Here is a 21231-nt window from a genome sequence, read left to right on the forward strand (position 1 = left end):
CTTTTTGGAGAAGATCTCAACAAGATTGTGGCTGACCTGGCTTCCGCTAAAACAGCTTGCCTACGGGGCGTGGCCTGGAAACAGCTCTGAGAGGCTGTGATTTATTAGAGCTCCTGCACCCTCGGGGTTAAAAGCCACCTATTACTGCAGACCCCTGTGGTTATTTACTCTGGCTCAGCTCTGCCCACAGCTGTGGATACCTCCCTGTGCTCAGGGGTACCGCAGAGTGGATTTTTACACAGCTCCCAGCCTGGGGCCTACTCCTTACCCTGAAGCCGGGGCCTCGAGTTGAAGGCCTCCTCAGAAACGAGCTCCAGGACCTGATCACAGCCAAAACGGGACCTGTGGCTGCTGCCCTGCCTGCTCCAACTTGTGGGCACTTCACCTCCTACCTCCACAGACCCCTCGGGCACACTTGGAAGTGGGTTGGCACCCTCTGAGCCCTCAGCAGCTGCAGTTATTCCAGGAGTTCTCCTGCCTGTACACCTGGCAGCGGCCATCTTGGTACACCCAAACTGTAAGTTCAGAGCTTTCTTCAGTGCCAGACCCTCCTATGCACTCTGTAACCAGCGTCCCCCTGCATTTTCACTTGCCTCTGCCTCTCCCCACTAGTGTGCCTGCTCACTCACCCCTCTGAGGCCCTGCACAATCGAGACTTTGCTCCACAGCCCAACTACCTGTGCCCTGTCACAGCCAAGGCACTGTGGACTACGGTCCTGGTGCCTGCCCACGAGTGCCACATTCCCGGTTTGGAGGATCAGTGCCGATACGCCTCTCCCTGCTACCATCTGCTCCTGTGACGGGGTGCTCCCGTTGAATAGTTCCTCCCGATATAGCGCCGCTGGAACTGGCGTCCTTTTCTCACGCAGGTCCGACGCATATCTGCCCCCCACTCCTGTGGCCCATCTCTCTACTAGGAGCTGCCCTCCAGAGGGCCCCGGAGAAGAAAGTGGCCGCTCCTGTCGGCTCATTCTCCACTGTATTAGAGGCAACCAGCAAGACGAAGTGTCCTGTGCGTCTTTAGCTTCGCTTCTCCACGTTGAACTTTCTCTCCCCTGGTGCGGAGCTGATCCCTGTACTGGTGTCACTCATCTACGGCCCTGCCACACTTTCAAGCTAACTGCCCTACAACCCTCCAGGTGCCTAAGGGAGTAAACCCCGAAATGTGAGAGCTGCTTACTCCCTCCACCGCCACTTCTGTTCACTTAATCAACATGTATTGATTGCCAATGTGACTGAGTGCTCCTGTTTCACATATATCCTCCATTCGGTCCCCGTTCCGTCGGTGCACCTCTTTTCAACATCTGGATACTTCCCTGGCGTCGAGGAATGCCTCCAAAAAAGAACAAAGATTCGGTGCCTCCTAAAATCTCCTCCCCCCCCCCCCCCAGAAACCCCTTCAGAACTCCCCTTTACAAAGCGTCCTCTCTCCATCTACCATGCCGGACCCTGGGATGTCGAATCTCCTATCCTCCACTCTCACAGTTTCAGGAGTTGACTGTGAATCTGATGCACCCTTGACAGTGAGATCCCTCTGCCAGATTTTGGCTGCCTTGAGTCAGAACTCTCCAAAGACCTGACCTCTGCTGTCCGTGAGGTCAAGACCGAGCTGGTAGCAATAGGGAACAGAACTGACCACCTGGAACGCAAGGTTGAAGAACTGGTTACATCCCATAACGAACTAGTCTCCTCCCATGACCTCCAGCAACGGGAGCTGGACCAGTTTAAATCAAAAATGGTGGAGATGGAGGACAGGTCGCGAAGAAACAACATCAAGATCAGGGGCATACCGGACTCGGTCACCAACTCTGAGCTAGAACCCTATGCCACAGCCTTATTCAAAAAATTACTCCCTGCTGCGGACTCTGCAGAGCTCCTGATTGACCGCATCCACCGCCTTCCCAGACCTTGCACCGTTTCTTCTGACCTCCCTAAAGACACCCTCCTCCGTGTCCATTTCTTTCCCGTTAAGGAACGTATCATGAGAGCGGCTAGAGAATCCAAAATTTCAGATACCTTAGGGGGTCTTCAAATTTTTCAGGACTTCTCTGCTGTCACCATCGCAAAGAGGCGGGCCCTTGCACCCATCACTCTCGCCCTGAGATCACATGACATCATGTACCGTTGGGGATTTCCTGTTAAATTGATAATTACCTACGAGGATTCTACCTTCATCGTATCCTCCCTAGATGCGGGAGTTAAATTGTTGATGGACTGGGACATTACCGTTCAGAAGTCGGCTGCACCGCCGCGTACTTCTGCTGTTCGCCACGACTGGTCTAATACCTGAGCTATGTGATAGTTATGTTAGGTCCTTCCAATTGTGCTTTGGCCCTCTGAGGCTTTAGACACCTTTCCCTCTACTGAGATGGAAAGCCCTACTGACGTTGCTGCTCATTTCATTTGCCTATTCTTATCCAGGTTTATGTGTTACAGGTTCACTCTTTTTCTTGTTTTTCATTGGTTCTTCTTCTACAATGTTATTAGTTGTCGTCTAGATTTGTCTTATTTGTTAAGGGGCGTTATTCTGTCTTAGTAACACTTACAGACGACCCTGTGCTCTCGCCCCTTATGCTTTTATCCATGTTTTTCTACGTGATTTACTATACATGTTTGCATCTTTTCAGGTTATGTTGAAGTGGCGGTGTCTGCTCCGCCAGCCCGCCTCCAACCCTTTATATACTACTGCAAGTTCCCGTATTTTTGTTCTCCCTCCCCTGCAGTAGTCATGCAGGTCCAATATACCGGACCTTTTTTTTTGTTTTGTTTCCCCACTCCCTGGTTCAGACACCTGCCCCTTTCCCTACTGAGCTCCAGACTCCTCTTTGTTCTACATTTACTGTGGTACTCTGATTTTTTACATGTTCCCACCTACAATGCTCTCTCTCTAGATTTCTTCATTTCATTTCTGACATGTATTTCCAATGTTGAATCTTCTCTCTCTTAATGTTAAAGGACTGAACTCGCCTAACAAACGCAGATTGGCACTCTCTTTTTTCCAACAACAAAAAGCTGATGTAATTGCATTACAAGAAACCCATTTCACCTCTGCTAACCCTCCCCTTTTTAAAAACAGCAACTTCCCTCTAGGATACTTTGCAAATGGCCCGTTCAAACGCAACGGGGTGGCTATCCTGTTTAGCAAACATGTTTCCTTTGTCCTCCATTCTCAGATCTCGGACAAAAATGGCCGATACCTGATTTTAACGGGCCTCCTTGTCGATAAACCAGCTACACTAGTTTGCCTATATGCCCCCAACTCTAACCAAGTACCATTTTTACGTAAACTTTTCCTCATGATACGTAAATCGCTTAAAGGCTCTCTGGTCATATTGGGGGATCATAACTTAGTTTTAGACCCGAAATTAGATAAATCTCGCTATCCCTCTCACCCCATCCCATCTGCCCAATCCGGCCCCTCCCTAGCCTTCCGCAATTTGCTCACAGAATTTGATCTATACGATATATGGAGAACCCGTAATCCCACGGGACGGGAATATACATTCCATTCCTCGGTTCACAACTCCTATTCCAGAATAGATCTAATTCTGTGTGACAAATGGTCTCTACAGAGAACTAGGGATATAGATATCCTTCCAATCAGCTGGTCTGACCATGCCCCCGTCCTCTGGAAATGGAACCTTCATGACATCCAGCACCCTTTACGACAGTGGCGCCTCTACCCTTACCTCCTGAATAACCCTTTGTCCAAGAAACTTATCCTTGACTCCATAAACTCCTATCTAGCTACTAATTCCCCTCTAGACACCTCTACTGTGAACCACTGGTGCGCCTTTAAAGCAGTTACTCGTGGCGCGGCTATCCAGGCTGGTGCCACCCTCAAAAAAACAAGCCCTCCAATTGCAGTCGAAATTAGAAGATGAAGTGATTGCTCTCGAAGCAGAGAATATAGCTAATCCCTCCAGACTTCTTAAAAAATGTACGTAGCCGTCTCCAACAACTGCTGCTTGCTCGTACAGATGCGGCATTGCATAGGATGAGGCAAAATTTTTATCTCCTAGGTAACAAATCTGGTAGACTGCTAGCCCGCAAACTACGAGCCCAACAAGCTAGAAACAAAATAAAATTTCTCTACTCCCCCTCAAAACAAAAAGTCTTAAACCCTAAGGACATAACAAACCTCTTTGCACAATACTATGCCAAACTCTACAACTTGCTGGATGACTCCTCAACTCCCCAACCCACTCCTCTCTCTATTTCTTCTTTTCTAGATGATCTTCCCTTTCCCACTCTTACCCAGGAGCAGTTGTCATCACTTAATGCCCCTTGGTCCCCTGCTGAAATCTCTAAAGCTATTAAAACCTCTCCCCGAAACAAGGCCCCTGGCCCTGACGGGTTTATTGCTGATTTCTATATTGCTTTCCACGATATTCTTACCCCCCATTTGACTGCCCTATTCAACGCGTTCTCGAGTCTAGGCACCCTCCCACCAGAACTGTTGGAAGCACGTATAGTCACCATCCCCAAGCCTGGCAAAGACCCGGCTTACGTACACAACTATCGTCCTATAGCACTGCTCAATTGTGACATTAAACTGTATGCCAAGCTGATTGCGACACGCGTTAACCAATTCCTTCCATTGCTGGTGCACCCGGACCAAACTGGTTTTGTGCCTGGGAGACAAACGTCAGATAATACGCGCAGGGTCTTTAACTTGATTGACTCACTCTCAAATGACCAAGGCCTTCTCTTGCTGTCCTTAGACGCCGAGAAGGCCTTCGATAGACTGAACTGGACATATATGCGTGAAGTTCTTCTTCATTTTGGCTTTAGAGATCGTATCTTGACTTCTGTTTTGGCGCTATATAGCTCCCCCACGGCCCGGGTGCTCAGCAATGGATTCCTCTCTGACTCCTTTCCTATCACCAATGGTACTAGACAAGGGTGTCCCCTCTCCCCCCTAATATTTGTCCTCTCAATTGAACCTCTAGCCATCTCAATCCGGAATAATGCAATTTGGATCTTCCCGACACAAATTAAGTCTCTTTGCAGATGATGTTCTCCTGTTTATTTCTGATCCCATCCACACTCTTCCTCTCTTACACTCTACTTTAGATGCATATAGCCAGGCTTCCTATTATAAGCTCAACACGACTAAGACAGACGCCTTACCCATCAACCTTTCCCACTCCTTGCCATCCCTCCAATCATCTTACCCCTATAATTGGCAGAACCTCATGATAAAATACCTTGGTATTAATATCCCGACCCATACTCCCGAAGTTTTCACTTCCAATCTCTCCCCTCTAATAGAGACGCTTGAGGCCCTGGCGAATTCCTGGGCTTCCTATGAGGTCTCCTGGTTAGGCCGTATGGCTGCTTTTAAAATGTCTCTTCTCCCTAAATTAATGTACCTGTTCCGCACGATTCCATATAACTTTCCAAAGAAGGCCCTCCGGACCTGTTCCTCTATAATGACTAGATATGTTTGGTCCTCGAAGCCGCCTTCCCTGGCACATTCTAAATTAGTCCTGCCTAAAGCACTAGGAGGTCTATACCTACCTACATCCTCCTATATCAGGAAGCCTGTCTCCTGGCTTCTCTTAAACACTATTTAGATGTCAACACCCAGATAGGTTGGGTGGACCTTGAACAGACTCGAGCCCTTCCGTTGCCCATTGCAGATTTATTCCGCATTCCCAATAGGCTCCGGCCTGCCTTTCCATACCTGCTTCCATCCACACAAGCTGCGCTAACATCCTGGGACAAACTATCTGCCACTCTACAGACCCCTACCAGTTGTCTCACCCAGATCTCCATCACTACACTCACAAAGATGATACCCCATCTGAATCTCTCTAAATGGAAACAAGCAGGTATAACATGTTTAAGTGCTCTTCTCGACGGACTCTCTCTACTGCCTTTTCCAGCCCTTCAACTTAAATTCTCTCTACCCACTTCAGAACTGTTTCACTACTTGCAAGTCGCACACTGGTGGAGATCGATTCCCAATGCCTCATTGTCATCGGACATGACCTCACAAATGATTTTCTCTCGTCTCTCCTTGAATAAATCCAGGGGTGATATCACATTCTGGTATAACCTACTGATTACTCCTATTTCCCCTTCCAAATCTAACGCACAATTGAAATGGGAATCAGATTTAGGCAGGACGCTATCTCCGATTGACTGGCGAAAAGTTTGCTTAGCCTCCCACTCCAGGTCCCGATGCCTGAACCACACCGAGAAGCACATAAAACGAATCCACAGAATATATTTGACCCCCGACCGACTGCACAGATTTTGGCCCTCCTGCAGTAATAAATGCTGGAGGCTTTGTGGCTCTGTGGGACACATCTTTCACATATTTTGGTCCTGCCCACACCTTCTTAATTATTGGTCTGAAGTTTTTGACCTGATTAATAGAGTTCTCGATACTCGCCTAACCCCGGACCCTGACCTCGCGTTATTACATATTGGCCCTAATTCTGAGTTGATCGCAGCAGCAAGAAAGTTAGCAATTGGGCAAAACCATGTGCACTGCAGGAGGGGTAGATATAACATGTGTAGAGAGAGTTAGATTTGGGTGGGGTGTGTTCAATCTGCAATCTAATTTGCAGTGTAAAAATAAAGCAGCCAGTATTTACCCTGCACAGAAACAAAATAACCCAACCAAATCTAACTCTCTCTGCACATGATATATCTGCTTCCCCTGCAGTGCACATGGTTTTGCCCAATTGCTAACTTTCTTGCTGCTGCGATCAACTCAGAATGAGGGCCATTGTTCCCTCGTCGGGCCCCCCATCTAGCAGATATGTACTAGGTCACATTTTAATTGCCGCTCGCTCTAACTTGGCCCAACTCTGGAAACAACCTGTGCCCCCTACTTTACTAAAAGTAATCCACAAAACGAATCACCACTTTCTTATGGAAACTGAATATTTCCCCCCTCCCGACAGTTCACCCTCTCCAAGGAAAAATTGGTCTCTGTGGCAGCAGTTTGTTACGGCTGGCGAGGGCTCCCATTACTTTCGTAACCCCTCTCCAAGCCACCCTCCTCAGACTAGTTTAATCGAACAACCGGACAGTGAGTAAAGAGTTGCTGTACCAGCTTACTGAAATTCCTCCCCCAATTATTCCAGCCAACACTATCTCCTATAAATGTATCGATTTTTCCTCTGCACATTCCTACATACCTTCCTCCTTTTTCTTTCTCTTCAATAGCCTCTATTCACTATGTTGGATTCTAGGTTTCCCTTTGTAACGCTATTGGTTCTCTCTCCCTCCTCATACTATCGCTTTAGGATCTCTAGTATTGCATCTATAACTGTTGGGCGTATTCTGTCCCTCTATTTCTCGAGAAGGTTCACTTGATTCCTCTCTAGCCCGTGAGAGTACAAGCACTCTGGATTTACTGGATGCTCCCTACCCTCCCCCCCTCCCGTACCCCTCCGTTTGATTTATGTTTTATTGTATACCTATATACCATGTTGTATGATGTACTACTCATCCCCTCTTTTCTTTTCTGTACCCCATAAAAATGTATATTTTTTTCTCAATAAAAATTCTTGAAGTTAAAAAATAAAATAAAAAATATATATATTTTCACATTGTCATTATGGGGTATTGTGTGTAGAATGTTGAGGGAAAAATTAATTTATTCCATTTTGGAATAAGGCTGTAAAATAACAATATGTGGAAAAAGTGAAGCTCTGTGAATACTTTCTGGATGCACTGTATCTATACAAATAAATAGATCAACTGCTTGGTAAAAACAAAACAAAAAAAAACAGCTTGCCTACCAAGTACGGCTCCTTCTGCTCCGAAGGCTAAAAGTACTTTCTCTAACGTCCTAGTGGATGCTGGGGACTCCGTAAGGACCATGGGGAATAGACGGGCTCCGCAGGAGACTGGGCACTCTAAGAAAGATTTAGGACTACCTGGTGTGCACTGGCTCCTCCCCCTATGACCTGCTCCAAGCCTCAGTTAGATTTCTGTGCCCGGCTGAGCTGGATGCACACTAGGGGCTCTCCTGAGCTCCTAGAAGAAAGTATAGTTTAGGTTTTTTATTTTCAGTGAGACCTGCTGGCAACAGGCTCACTGCATCGAGGGACTAAGGGGAGAAGAAGCGAACCTACCTAAGTGGTGGTAGCTTGGGCTTCTTAGGCTACTGGACACCATTAGCTCCAGAGGGTTCGAACACAGGCACCGATCTCGTTGTCTGTTCCCGGAGCCGCACCGCCGTCGCCCTTACAGAGCCAGAAGCAAGAAGAGGTCCAGAAACTCGGCAGCTGAAGACTTCTGTCTTCTCCAAGGTAGCGCACAGCACTGCAGCTGTGCGCCATTGCTCCTCATGCACACCACACACTGCGGTCACTGATGGGTGCAGGGCGCTGGGGGGGGGGGGGGGGCCTGAGCAGCAATTATTACACCTTGGCTGGCAAAACTAACACCATATATAGCCCCAGGGGCTATATAGGTGTATATTAACCCCTGCCAGATACACTAAAATAGCGGGAGAAAGCCCACCGAAAAAGGGGCGGGGCCTTCTCCCTCAGCACACTGGCGCCATTTTCCCCTCACAGCTCCGCTGGAAGGAAGCTCCCTGGCTCTCCCCTGCAGTCCTGCACTACAGAAAAGGGTAAAAAAGAGAGGGGGGGGGGGCACAAATTAGGCACAGTATAAGTATTTATGCAGCTATAAGGGGAAAACACACTTTTATAGGTGATATCCCTGTGATATATAGCGCTCTGGTGTGTGCTGGCATACTCTCCCTCTGTCTCCCCAAAGGGTTTTGTGGGGTCCTGTCCTCTGTAAGAGCATTCCCTGTGTGTCTGCTGGGTGTCGGTGCTGCTGTGTCGACATGTACGAGGAGGAAAATGATGTAGAGGCGGAGCAAATGCCTGTGAATGTGCTGTCACCCCCTGAGGGGTCGACACCGGTGTGGTTGGACTTATGGAAGGAATTGCGTGAAAGTGTCAACTCCTTACACAAAAGGTTTGACGACATAGGATAGCCGGCTACACAGCTTGTGCCTGTTCCAGCGTCTCAAATGTCATCAGGGGCCTTAAAACGCCCGCTACCTCAGGTGACAGATACAGACGTCGACACGGATACCGACTCCAGTGTCGACGGTGATGAGACTAGTGTACCCTCCAATAGGTCCACCTGTTACATGATTGAGGTAATGAAAAATGTTTTACACATTTCTGATAATACCCCAGGTACCACAAAAAAGGGTATTATGTTCGGTGAGAAAAAACTACCTGTAGTTTTTCCTGCATCTGTGGAATTAAATGAGGTGTGTGAGGAAACGTGGACTTCCCCTGATAAGATATTGATAATTTCAAAACGATTATTGGCAGCGTACCCTTTCCCGCTAGAGGATAGGTCACATTGGGAAACACCCCCTAGGGTAGACAAGGCGCTGACACGCTTGTCAAAGAAGGTGGCACTACCGTCTCCGGATACGGCCGCCCTGAAGGAACCTGCTGATAGAAAGCAGGAAAATACCCTAAAGGCTATTTACACACACTCAGGCATTATATTGCGACCAGCGATTGCATCAGCTTGGATGTGCAGTGCTGCTGCTGCGTGGTCAGATTCCCTTTTGGATAATATTGATACCATGGATAGGGACAATATTTTGCTGACGCTTGAGCATATAAAAGACGCAGTCTTATACATGCGTGATGCACAGAGGGATATTTGCCGGCTGGCATCACGAGTAAGCGCTATGTCCATTGCCGCCAGACGGGGGTTATGGACTAGGCAATGGTCCGGTGATGCCGACTCAAAGCGGCACATGGAAGTTTTACCCTATAAAGGGGTGGAACTGTTTGGGGATGGTCTTTCGGACCTCGTGTCCACAGCTACGGCTGGGAAATCTACCTTTTTGCCACAGACTGCCCCACAGCAAAAGAAAGCACCGTATTATCAGGTACAGTCCTTTCGGCCCCAAAAAAGCAAGAGGGCTAGAGGCTCCTCCTTTCTGCCGAGAGGCAGAGATAGAGGAAAAAAGCTGCAACACACAGCTAGTTCCCAGGAGCAGAAGTCCTCCCCTGCGTCCGGTAAGTCCACAGCATGACGCTGGGGCTGCTCAGGTGGACCCGGGCACGGTGGGGGCCCGTCTCAAAACTTTCAACGCACAGTGGGTTCTCTCACAGGTGGATCCCTGGGTCCTTAAAGTAGTACTTCAGGGGTACAGGCTGGAATTCGAGACGTCTCCCCCTCGCCGTTTCCTAAAGTCTGCCTTACCGGCAACTCCCTCTGCCAGGGAGGCAGTGTTGGTGGCTATTCAGAAACTGTATTCACAGCACGTGATTGTTAAGGTACCCCTCCTTCAACAAGGAAAGGGTTACTATTCCACACTGTTTGTGGTACCGAAACTGGACGGTTCGGTGAGACCCATCTTAAATCTAAAATCCTTGAACACTTATATCAAAAGGTTCAAGTTCAAGATGGAATCACTCAGAGCGGTTATTGCAAGCCTGGAGGAGGGGGACTACATGGTCTCCCTGGACATCAAAGATGCGTATCTTCATGACCCCATTTATCCTCCTCACCAGGAGTACCTCAGATTTGTGGTACAGGACTGTCACTATCAGTTCCAGACGCTGCCGTTTGGGTTATCCACGGCGCCGAGGGTCTTTACCAAGGTAATGGCCGAAATGATGATACTCCTTCGCAAGAAAGGTGTTTCAATTATCCCGTACTTGGATGATCTGATAAAGGCGAAGTCCAGGGAACAGTTGTTAGTGGGGGTAGCACTTTCTCAGGAAGTGCTACTACAGCACGGCTGGATTCTCAATATTCCAAAGTCACAGCTGGTTCCGACGACTCGTCTTCTGTTCCTGGGAATGATTCTGGACACAGACCAGAAAAGAGTGTTTCTTCCAGTGGAAAAAGCAGAGGAATTGTCATTCCTGGTCAGAGACATCCTCAAACCAGGAAAAGTGTCGGTACATCAATGCACACGAGTCCTGGGAAAAATGGTCGCTTCATACGAAGCAATTCCATTCGGAAGGTTCCACGCAAGGACGTTCCAGTGGGACCTGTTGGACAAATGGTCCGGGTCACATCTCCAGATGCAACAGCGGATAACCCTGTCGGCAAGGACCAGGGTGTCGCTGCTGTGGTGGCTGCAAAGGGCTCATCTACTAGAGGGCGCAGATTCGGAATACATGACTGGGTCCTGGTGTCCACGGATGCCAGCCTTCGGGGCTGGGGGCGGTCACACAGGGAAGAAATTTCCAGGGGCTGTGGTCAGCTCAGGTGATATCACTGCACATAAATATTCTGAAGCTAAGGGCCATTTACAATGCCTTAAGTCAAGCAAGACCCCTGCTTCAGAACCGGCCGGTGCTGTTCCAGTCAGACAACATCACGGCGGTCGCCCATGTAAACAGACAGGGCGGCACAAGAAGCAGGAGGGCAATGGCAGAACCCACAAGAATTCTCCGTTGGGCAGAGAATCATGTGCTAGCATTGACAGCAGTATTCATTCCGGGAGTGGACAACTGGGAAGCAGACTTCCTCAGCAGGCACGACCTCCACCCGGGAGAATGGGGACTTCATCCAGAAGTCTTCCAGATGCTGGTAAACCGTTGGGAAAAACCACAGGTGGACATGATGGCGTCCCGCCTCAACAAAAAGCTAAAAAGGTATTGCACCAGGTCAAGGGACCCTCAGGCGATCGCTGTGGACGCTCTAATGACACCGTTGGTGTACCAGTCGGTTTATGTTTTTCCTCCTCTGCCTCTCATACCCAAGGTATTGAGAATAATAAGAAGGCGAGGAGTGAGAACTATTCTCGTGGCTCCGGATTGGCCAAGAAGGACTTGGTACCCGGAACTTCAAGAGATGCTTGCAGAGGACCCTTGGCCTCTGCCGCTCAGACAAGACCTGCTGCAGCAGGGACCCTATCTGTTCCAAGACTTACCGCGGCTACGTTTGATGGCATGGCGGTTGAACGCCGGATCCTATAGGAAAAAGGCATTCCGGAGGAAGTCATCCCTACCCTGATCAAGGCCAGGAAGGATGTCACCGCAAAGCATTATCACCGCATTTGGCGGAAGTATGTTGCCTGGTGTGAGGCCAAGAAGGCCCCAACGGAGGAATTTCAACTGGGTCGATTCCTACATTTACTGCAAGCAGGTGTGACTTTGGGCCTCAAATTGGGGTCCATTAAAGTCCAGATCTCGGCCCTGTCGATTTTTCTTCCAGAAAGAACTGGCTTCACTGCCTGAAGTTCAGACTTTTGTCAAGGGAGTTCTGCATATTCAGCCTCCTTTTGTGCCCCCAGTGGCACCTTGGGATCTCAATGTGGTCTTGGAGTTTCTAAAATCACATTTGTTTGAGCCACTTAAGACTGTGGATTTAAAATATCTCACGTGGAAAGTGGTGATGTTGTTGGCTCTGGCTTCGGCCAGACGTGTGTCAGAATTGGCGGCTTTGTCCTGTAAAAGCCCCTATCTGATTTTCCATATGGATAGGGCAGAATTGAGGACTCGTCCTCAGTTTCTCCCGAAGGTGGTTTCAGCTTTTCACTTGAACCAACCTACTGTGGTGCCTGCGGCTACTAGGGACTTGGAGGATTCCAAGTTACTTGATGTAGTCAGGGCCCTAAAAATATATGTTTCTAGGACGGCTTGAGTCAGGAAGACTGACTCGCTGTTTATCCTGTATGCACCCAACAAGTTGGGTGTTCCTGCTTCTAAGCAGACTATCACGCTCTGGATTTGTAGCACTATTCAACTAGCGCATTCTGCGGTAGGATTACCGCAGCCTAAATCAGTAAAAGAACTGTGTTCCCTAATGCACACCGAGTGAATAATATTACTACATAATAATAGTCAGATAATACGGAGATCTTAGTTGCATATATCTGCAGATATAGGGTTAAGCCCTCAGGCCGATCGACAAGGCTTCTCCGTCACTGGGGGTCCCTAATACTAGGTATGGGCCTGGGGTGCAGGACCCCACGATGTCGGCACAGGTCGGCCACCCCAGGTCAGCACACAGGTGAGAATTAATAGGGGTTAATAAGAAGCACAGAAGTGCTATGTAAGTGGTGTGATTAAAATAATATATACAAAGTGATAGGAAAAATAATAAGTGTTAATAAAGTGTTAGGGTGTGCCGACCTGAAGCAGCCCAGCCATACCGACACAGGGGCCACCGCACACCACACCCACCCCATAGACAATTACAAATATATCTGGGTTAAATTCCCAGTGTAAGGCCACATGGTAATGGCACCTACAGCATCTGAGAGCCAGCTTACCTGGGGATACCCCTGGCTTCCCCTATGGCACTTCTGGAGTCAGCAATCCCTCCTAATGCTGACCCATTTATGCCTATCTATGTACAATACACAAAGTGGAAAGCTGCTCAATCAGATTGTAATGTCACTCAGGTGCTAAAAGGGGAGGGGTAATTCTGTGTAGGAAAAAAACTGTGTTCCCTAATGCACACCGAGTGAATAATATTACTACATAATAATAGTCAGATAATACGGAGATCTTAGTTGCGTATATCTGCAGATATAGGGTTAAGCCCCCAGGCCGATCGACAAGGCTTCTCCGTCACTGGGGGTCCCTAATACTAGGTATGGGCCTGGGGTGCAGGACCCCACGATGTCGGCACAGGTCGGCCACCCCAGGTCAGCACACAGGTGAGAATTAATAGGGGTTAATAAGAAGCACAGAAGTGCTATGTGAGTGGTGTGATTAAAATAATATATACAAAGTGATAGGAAAAATAATGATTGTTAATAAAGTGTTAGGGTGTGCCGACCTGAAGCAGCCCAGCCATACCGACACAGGGGCCACCGCACACCACACCCACCCCATAAATAATTACAAATATATCACTAGGTGTGACCCTTGAACAATTGTGCAAGGTGGCTACGTGGTCCTCGGGGAACACGTTCATAAGGTTCTATGCCTTCGATACTTCTGCCTCCCAGGATGCCTCCTTTGGATGTCGGGTTCTTGGGCCCACTTCAGTGCGTACCTTCCCATAAGGAACTGCTTTAGGACATCCCCGATGTTATTCCTTGTGGAGCCCAGTGTACCCCGCAGCAGAAAACAAGATTTATGGTGAGAACTTACCGTTGTTAAATCTCTTTCTACGAGGTACACTGAGCTCCACAAGGCACCCACCCTGACGCACTTTGCTTCTTTGGATTGGTATGGCATTAGCCGCTGACACCCTCTCGTGTAGTGAGTGTGTGGTGTATGTGGCTACTAACTGTTGTCGTCTCTGATATCTGCTATTGCATTGGACTGGTTAACGAAACTGAGCTCCTGTGCACGGAGGCGGGGTTATATAGGAAGTGGTGCTGTGCATCTTGGGAACAGTCAAAGCTTTGAGCCTGTTGGTGCCTTGGATCAAGATCCTTCTCTACACCCTGATGTTATTCCTTGTGGAGCCCAGTGTACCTCGCTGAAAGAGATTTAACAACGGTAAGTTCTTACCATAAATCTTGTTTTCTCCTAAGGCCACAGTATCCCCAGGGATCCCACTCTGACGCACCTGATTTGAGGATCCTTTTACTCACTAACCTCTTTCTTCTTGTATGGAAGGGTGTGTATGTGTATTCTTCTCGCCTGATTAGGGCTCTCTATGATGCTCCTGCCTTGAGCTTTGGAAAAACAACTGATTTGCCTGAGCCAGGCGCGGATATATGGACGGGTTCATTGCATGCTGGGAGGCTGAAAAGCTTTGACCATTTGGTGCAAATCTGCTGTCTCGTCATCATATCCCAATGTTATCCTGTGGATACTGTGGACTTAGGAAAAATACCGTTATCAGCGGTAAGTTCTTACCATAACATATATTTTCGAATGGATGTGCTATTTTTTCTGTAAAAAAAACCAAGGGGTTGATAGCGCAATTAATAACTAACTAATAACTGATGGTCATTATCGTGCTCTTCAATTAGAGCCCGTTTTTTTCAGGGTTAAGTCCCCGATCCTATGTGTTGTTGCGGCTCTGTGGGCTATATCGGTGATTATCCAAAGCATAATCCCCGATAAGCGCTGTGTATCTGGCTACGTGAATAGTCCCCGGGGGATTATTTATGCGGTAAAGTACCACGGCTAATTGAATACCCCCCAAAGTTTGCACGTTGAAATGAATCATCTAAACCACATTGTTAGTAATAGTATGATAGCGGTCTAGTGGTTAGCATTGCTGTCTCACAGCACTGAAGTCATGAGTTTAATTCCCGAACAAGGTGATATCTGTGTGGAGTTTGTGTGTGTTTACACAATTGCTCCAAAAATTATACTTGTAGGTTAATTGGCTTCTAATAATGAATTATCCTGAGTGTGTGCATTGGGAATATAGAGTGTAAGCTTCCCTGGTGGGACTGATGTGAATGACTAAATATTCTCTGTACAGTGTAATATGTGTGCGCTATATAGAGATCTGTAAATAATAATAATACAGCTATTTTATCTCCAGTAGATGGCAGCACAAGCAGGAATGCCTTCGAGGGAGATCTCATCTTATATGCAGATACTAAAACAGAAGATAGCATCACACAGGATTCTCCAGGAGACAGCGCTGTTATGCTAAATATACATCCAGTACCTCACAGCGCAGATATATCATCCAATCCCTCTAATCGTGAGGGCTGTTCTCCTGATAACTCAGCTTTTGTTACACATAGTGCAGCTCATACACCTGATAATATATTTCCCTGTTCCGAGTGTGGGAAATGTTTTACACGGAAATCACATCTTATTAAACATCAGAGAAGTCACACAAGTGAGAGGCCATTTCCATGTTCTGAGTGTGGGAAATGTTTTATACGGAAATCACATCTTGTTATACATCAGAGAAGTCACACAGGTGAGAGGCCATTTCCATGCTCTGAGTGTGGGAAATGTTTTACACAGATTTCACATCTTGTTAGACATCAGAGAAGTCACACTGGTGAGAATCCATTTTCATGCTCTCAGTGTGGGAAATGTTTCACACAGAAATCAAATCTTGTTATACATCAGAGAAATCACACAGGTGAGAAGCCATTTCCATGTTCTGAGTGTGGGAAATGTTTTACACAGAAATCAGATCTTGTTACACATCAGAGAAGTCACACAGGTGAGAGGCCATTTCCATGTTCTGAGTGTGGGAAATATTTTACACTGAAATCAGATCTTGTTAGACATCAGAGAAGTCACACAGGTGAGAGGCCATTTCCATGTTCTGAGTGTGGGAAATGTTTTATAAGGAAATCACATCTTGTTACACATCAGAGAAGTCACACAGGTGAGAGGCCATTTCCATGTTCTGAGTGTGGGAAATGTTTCACACTGAAATCACATCTTGTTACACATCAGAGAAGTCACACAGGTGAGAGGCTGTTTTCATGTTCTGAGTGTGGGAAATATTTTACACAGAAATCAGAACTTGTTACACATCAGAGAAGTCACACAGGTGAGAGGCCATTTCCATGTTCTGAGTGCGGGAAATATTTTACACTGAAATCAGATCTTGTTAGACATCAGAGAAGTCACACAGGTGAGAGGCCATTTCCATGTTCTGAGTGTAGGAAATGTTTTACAAGGAAATCACATCTTGTTAGACATCAGAGAAGTCACACAGGTGAGAGGCCATTTCCATGTTCTGAGTGTGGGAAATGTTTCATACTGAAATCACATCTTGTTACACATCAGAGAAGTCACACAGGTGAGGCTGTTTTCATGTTCTGAGTGTGGGAAATATTTTACACAGAAATCAGATCTTGTTACACATCAGAGAAGTCACAGAGGCGAGAGGCCATTTTCATGTTCTGAGTGTGGGAAATGTTTTACACGTAAATCACGTCTTGTTATGCATCAGATTTCACACAGGAGAAGCATTACTATGAGTTGATACAAAACAGGGTTTAAGCAACACTCCTGTCACAGTATTTTAACACTTTATGTTATCCTTCCACAGATAATTGGAATGTGTGTCATTAATATAAGATAACTAGATCACTTCAGTGAAACTTTTACTAATTTCTTTATTGTATAAATTCTTCAATGTATTACTTGCTTTCTTTTCTTTTTTTATACAAATTTTTTTTATTGAAGAATAGGCATAGAAGATCATATAAACATCATTGGTTGAAAGTATTGAACATGTAACAACATGATGCATAGCTGTTTTGAAAGGCTCTACATAATATGGAAATACAACAAAATGCGTTATAGAGTGAGCACAAAGGAAATAATTCAAAACATGTCAAGCAGAAAGAGGATATGGCTGCAGTACCCAGTGAGCGTATCTTACATAAGAAGGCACAGCAATGGTCTCCATAAGAGTATATATAGGTCTGAGAAAAAATGAAGGTTAGACGTGAACCAATATATCTAAAAGGGCCGCAGAATACCATTAATCCAACCAACAACTGAAAACTATCGATATGCAGCCCGTCCTTCAATAGTAAATTTTCTGTTTTTTATAGAAAGAAAATACAAAGCAGAGTATTTAGGAACAAAAATACAAAATGTAGAAAAACATGGGGGGGATGAAAAAAGAGATCGAGAAGGGGAAGATGGGAAGAGAAGAGGGTGGGGTGACAAACCTATACTAGACAAAGACAGTACATATCCGAAGTCCCGAGAGGAGCAATAATTCTAGGGGATGGTGTTAAGCACCCAGAATCAATGGACAAGGTAATACATTTATAAATATAAGAGCACACTGCATATATATCATAGTAGACTCGGGATCATGGGATCTGTCTAGGCAAAAATCAATAGTGGTCTCAAAGATCTTTTGGATCCTGAGTTGAGTAGACTCGTCATACCTTTGCAACACTACCTCCCATTTCCCATAAAATTGAGGAGCTCGCGATTCCACATCGGGCACCAGAGCCTGTCTCTCGTAGAAAATATTATTTAGTAAAGATGCTCTTAATTCAGCAATAGAAGGAGAATGCCTGTGCAGCCAGTGAGTAAGAAACAATGTCTTAGCTATGGTTAGCATAACAGTTAAAGCAGGGACAATCTTCATTTTCTGAGGGCCTAAATCCCAGTCTGAGAAGCAATAGAAAAGGCAGGCGGCTGGGAGTTTGCAAAGGTGGAGTGAGAACACATCATTAATATTATAATTCATTAACCTGTTCCAAAAAGTTCTAATCTTTCTACAGCCCCAAAAGCTATGGAGTTATGTGGCCTCAGCCATCCCGTACTTAAAACAGCGACCAGAAGAGGCCAGGGTAAAATAGGAGTGTTGTTTCGGGGAGATATAAGCCCTATTTAAAAATGTAAGGTGTGTTTCCTGTAAGGCTGCCGATTTCAAGTACTTAAGTGTGTAGGATAGCGTGGACATAATGGTCGACATAGGTGGGAGATCAGGGACGTCTTGCAACCAGCGACAGTGGAGCTTAGATTGTAAAGTCCGCCTCCCAGAGTCTATGAGAATGGAATATAAATTACGTATCCTATAACCAAGGGTTAAACTTGAGTGTAAGAAGGGAGTTAGGGGATCAGTATCACTATCAAGAGGCATTGCAGTCGGTAGCGACTGTGCAAAATGGCGAGATTGTAGATACATAAAGAAATGGCTATTTGGTAACTCATATTTATTAATTAGAGTAGAGAAGGGGTATATGACACCGCCCGGGTCAAAGATGTCTCGTATAGATGAAATGCCCCTTTCCTTCCATGTAAGGTAAGTTTGGTTTTCAAGGCCAGGTGTGAATTGGGGGTTACCCCAGAAAGTAGTGTATGTGGAGTTAGCAAAATTCCTGTGTAAGCGCTTATTAATAGATTTCCATGCTTTATAAGTGTTGCAGAAGAGTATATTAGACTTAAAATATGGGGGGATCAGTGAGGCGCGGGCATGAAGTAAGGCAGCTGGAGAAAATGGATGGAAAAGGGGGCCCTCAACATCAAGGAGGGTATATACTGATCCACCAAAAAAATCAGTCTACAATATAGCGAAACAGTGCCGCATTTGAGAAAGCAGAGATATCCGGCAGCCCAATGCCTCTCCCCACCCTTGGTAATCGCAACGTGTGACGAGATACTCTAGATTTTTTCCCCGACCAAATACATTTTGTGAAGAGAGAGTCGAACCGTTGGGTATCAGACTTGGACAGCTGCAGTGGGAGCATTTGGAGGATGTAAGACAATTTAGGAAAAACAAAGTTCTTGATAACCACCTCTCTACTGGACAGGGAAAAAGGTAAATCCATCCACCCTTTCAATATTCTCTCTGAAGAAGTGTAGACATGATGGAAATTTGCAGAATAAAGGGCGCTTAAAGTAGGGGGGATCATAATGCCTAGATATTTAAGTGAGGAGCGACAAATAGTGAATTGTCATGGAGGGGGGTGGAAGGGTTGAGGAGTGGGGAGAGCCCAGAAGGAGGAGTCGGGATTTATCGTAGTTGACTCGAAAGCCTGAAAAGGAACCAAAACATTCTATAATAAATTTTATGGCAGGGATAGAAAATTGAGGTTTTGAGACAAACAATAGCATGTCGTCAGCAAACAAACAGTTTTATTTCAGTTGACCCAACCATAATACCAGTATACAAGGGAGCTGTGCGCAAGGCAATGGCTAGCGGCTCAACGGCCATAGCAAATAAAAAGATGTGAGAGAGGACATCCCTGTCTTGTTCCCCTATGAAGAGGAATCTGGGAAGAAAGATAACTATTAGAGACTATTTGGGAAGAGGAGTTAGAATACAGAAGCTGAACTGCACGGTTGAAAGCATCCGGGAGCCCAAACCTGTGCATGGTATCAAATAGGTGGTCCCAGGTGACTAGGTCGAAAGCCTTTTCAGCATCAAGAGATAGAAGGGCAAAAGGCTCTTGACTTTCCGAGGCCTCTAACCATTGCATGACAGCCAACACCTTGCGTACATTTACCGCAGAATGGCGACCCCAGATAAACCCCGTTTGGTCCTCTTTTATTAGGGAAGGCAGTAAGGGTTTGACCCGATCCGCCATAATTTTTGTGTAGAGTTTGTAATACGTATTTAATAGGGAAATAGATCTATACGAAGTAGGGGGACCCTTCCTGGTTTGTGTAGAATTTTCAGAATCGCGAAATTAAAATAAAGAGGGGGGGTGGTCCTGTTAAGAGGAGGTTGAAGAGGGCGCAGAGGGGCTTGACCAGATGGGGAGCTAAAATTTTGTAATATTCATTGGTCATGCCATCGGGCCCAGGGGCTTACCTGTTTTCAGGTTTTTAATTGCGTGCAGCACTTTCTCTTCAGAAATGGGGGCTACCAAGGACTGGAAGGAAGGAGAACACAGCGAGGGGAGTGTGATTGAGGACCAGAAAGATTGTTGTTGTTGCCTATCAACAGTGGGGGCAGAATATAATGAGGAGTAGAAGGAGTGGAGTCTTCAGAGACTTGGCTACTATTATGAACCACCGTGCCATCTGCTTTTTTCAGAGCATGGATGAGCGTTGGTGGGTGTTGGCCTTTTAAAAGATTAGAAAGCAATCTACTAGATCGATTGCCAAACTTATGGAATCTACTTTGAGACATGAATGTTAGTTTAGATTCGATTTGGGTCAAAAGTTTATCAAACAGACTTTTGCTCATAATATTGTTTTTTAGTTGCTGGGGAGGGATTTTGTGTAAATGCCTGGTAAGCGTCAGTAAGTTTCGACTGGGAATCCAGGTATAAAGCTTGGGTGTCCTTCTTATGTTTGGAAGTGTATGAGATAATAGAGCCCCTAAGTACAGGCTTAGAGGCCTACCAATACAGAAGAGGTGAGTCCTCCTCGGTTGTAGCACCACTATGTTTAAAGCCTGCCCATGTGTTAGGATCTCCTGCTCTGTGCTGCCACGTCGCCATGGCAACCGGGAGGCAAGTGTTAGCGAAGTAACCTGAGCGCAGCTGATACTCCGGTCCGGGTTTTTACTGTGCAGTGGTTACAGGCTCTGTGCACGGCAGGGAATCCGGCGCTGGTTTTGTGCTCACAGTCTGTGATGTCTGAGTGGGGCGTGGACAGCACCTGCTATATAAACCATCCTCTCAGGCTAGGCAAATGCTGCTGAATCTTTGTTTGTTAGTCAGTTCCAGAGAGTTAGCTAGTACTGTGTGACTTTGTATTTACTTGTTGCTTACTGCAAATAGGCCTTGGTATTCGGTACTTCATTCTTCCAATCCGGACCTAGCAGTAAGACTGGAGTCAGTTGTTTGACCTGCTGGGGTTCTTTTGCTATTCTGTGAACCCAGTAGGTTTGCGGCTGTACTCCCAGACCTGCTTGCTTAATCCTCCCTCACTGTTCAGGGCGTCCAGG

The 21231-nt window shown here is 46.4% G+C and overlaps 1 pseudogene; it reads left to right on the forward strand.

The window, feature by feature from the left end:
- LOC135056991 (gastrula zinc finger protein XlCGF57.1-like) overlaps nucleotides 1-17005 on the forward strand; it is a 56073-nt pseudogene extending 39068 nt beyond the window's left edge.
- The last annotated feature ends 4226 nt before the right edge of the window (nucleotides 17006-21231 follow it).

The sequence above is a fragment of the Pseudophryne corroboree genome, chromosome 3 (genome assembly GCF_028390025.1).
Source record: "Pseudophryne corroboree isolate aPseCor3 chromosome 3, aPseCor3.hap2, whole genome shotgun sequence".
NCBI classification, from domain to species: Eukaryota; Metazoa; Chordata; class Amphibia; order Anura; family Myobatrachidae; genus Pseudophryne; species Pseudophryne corroboree.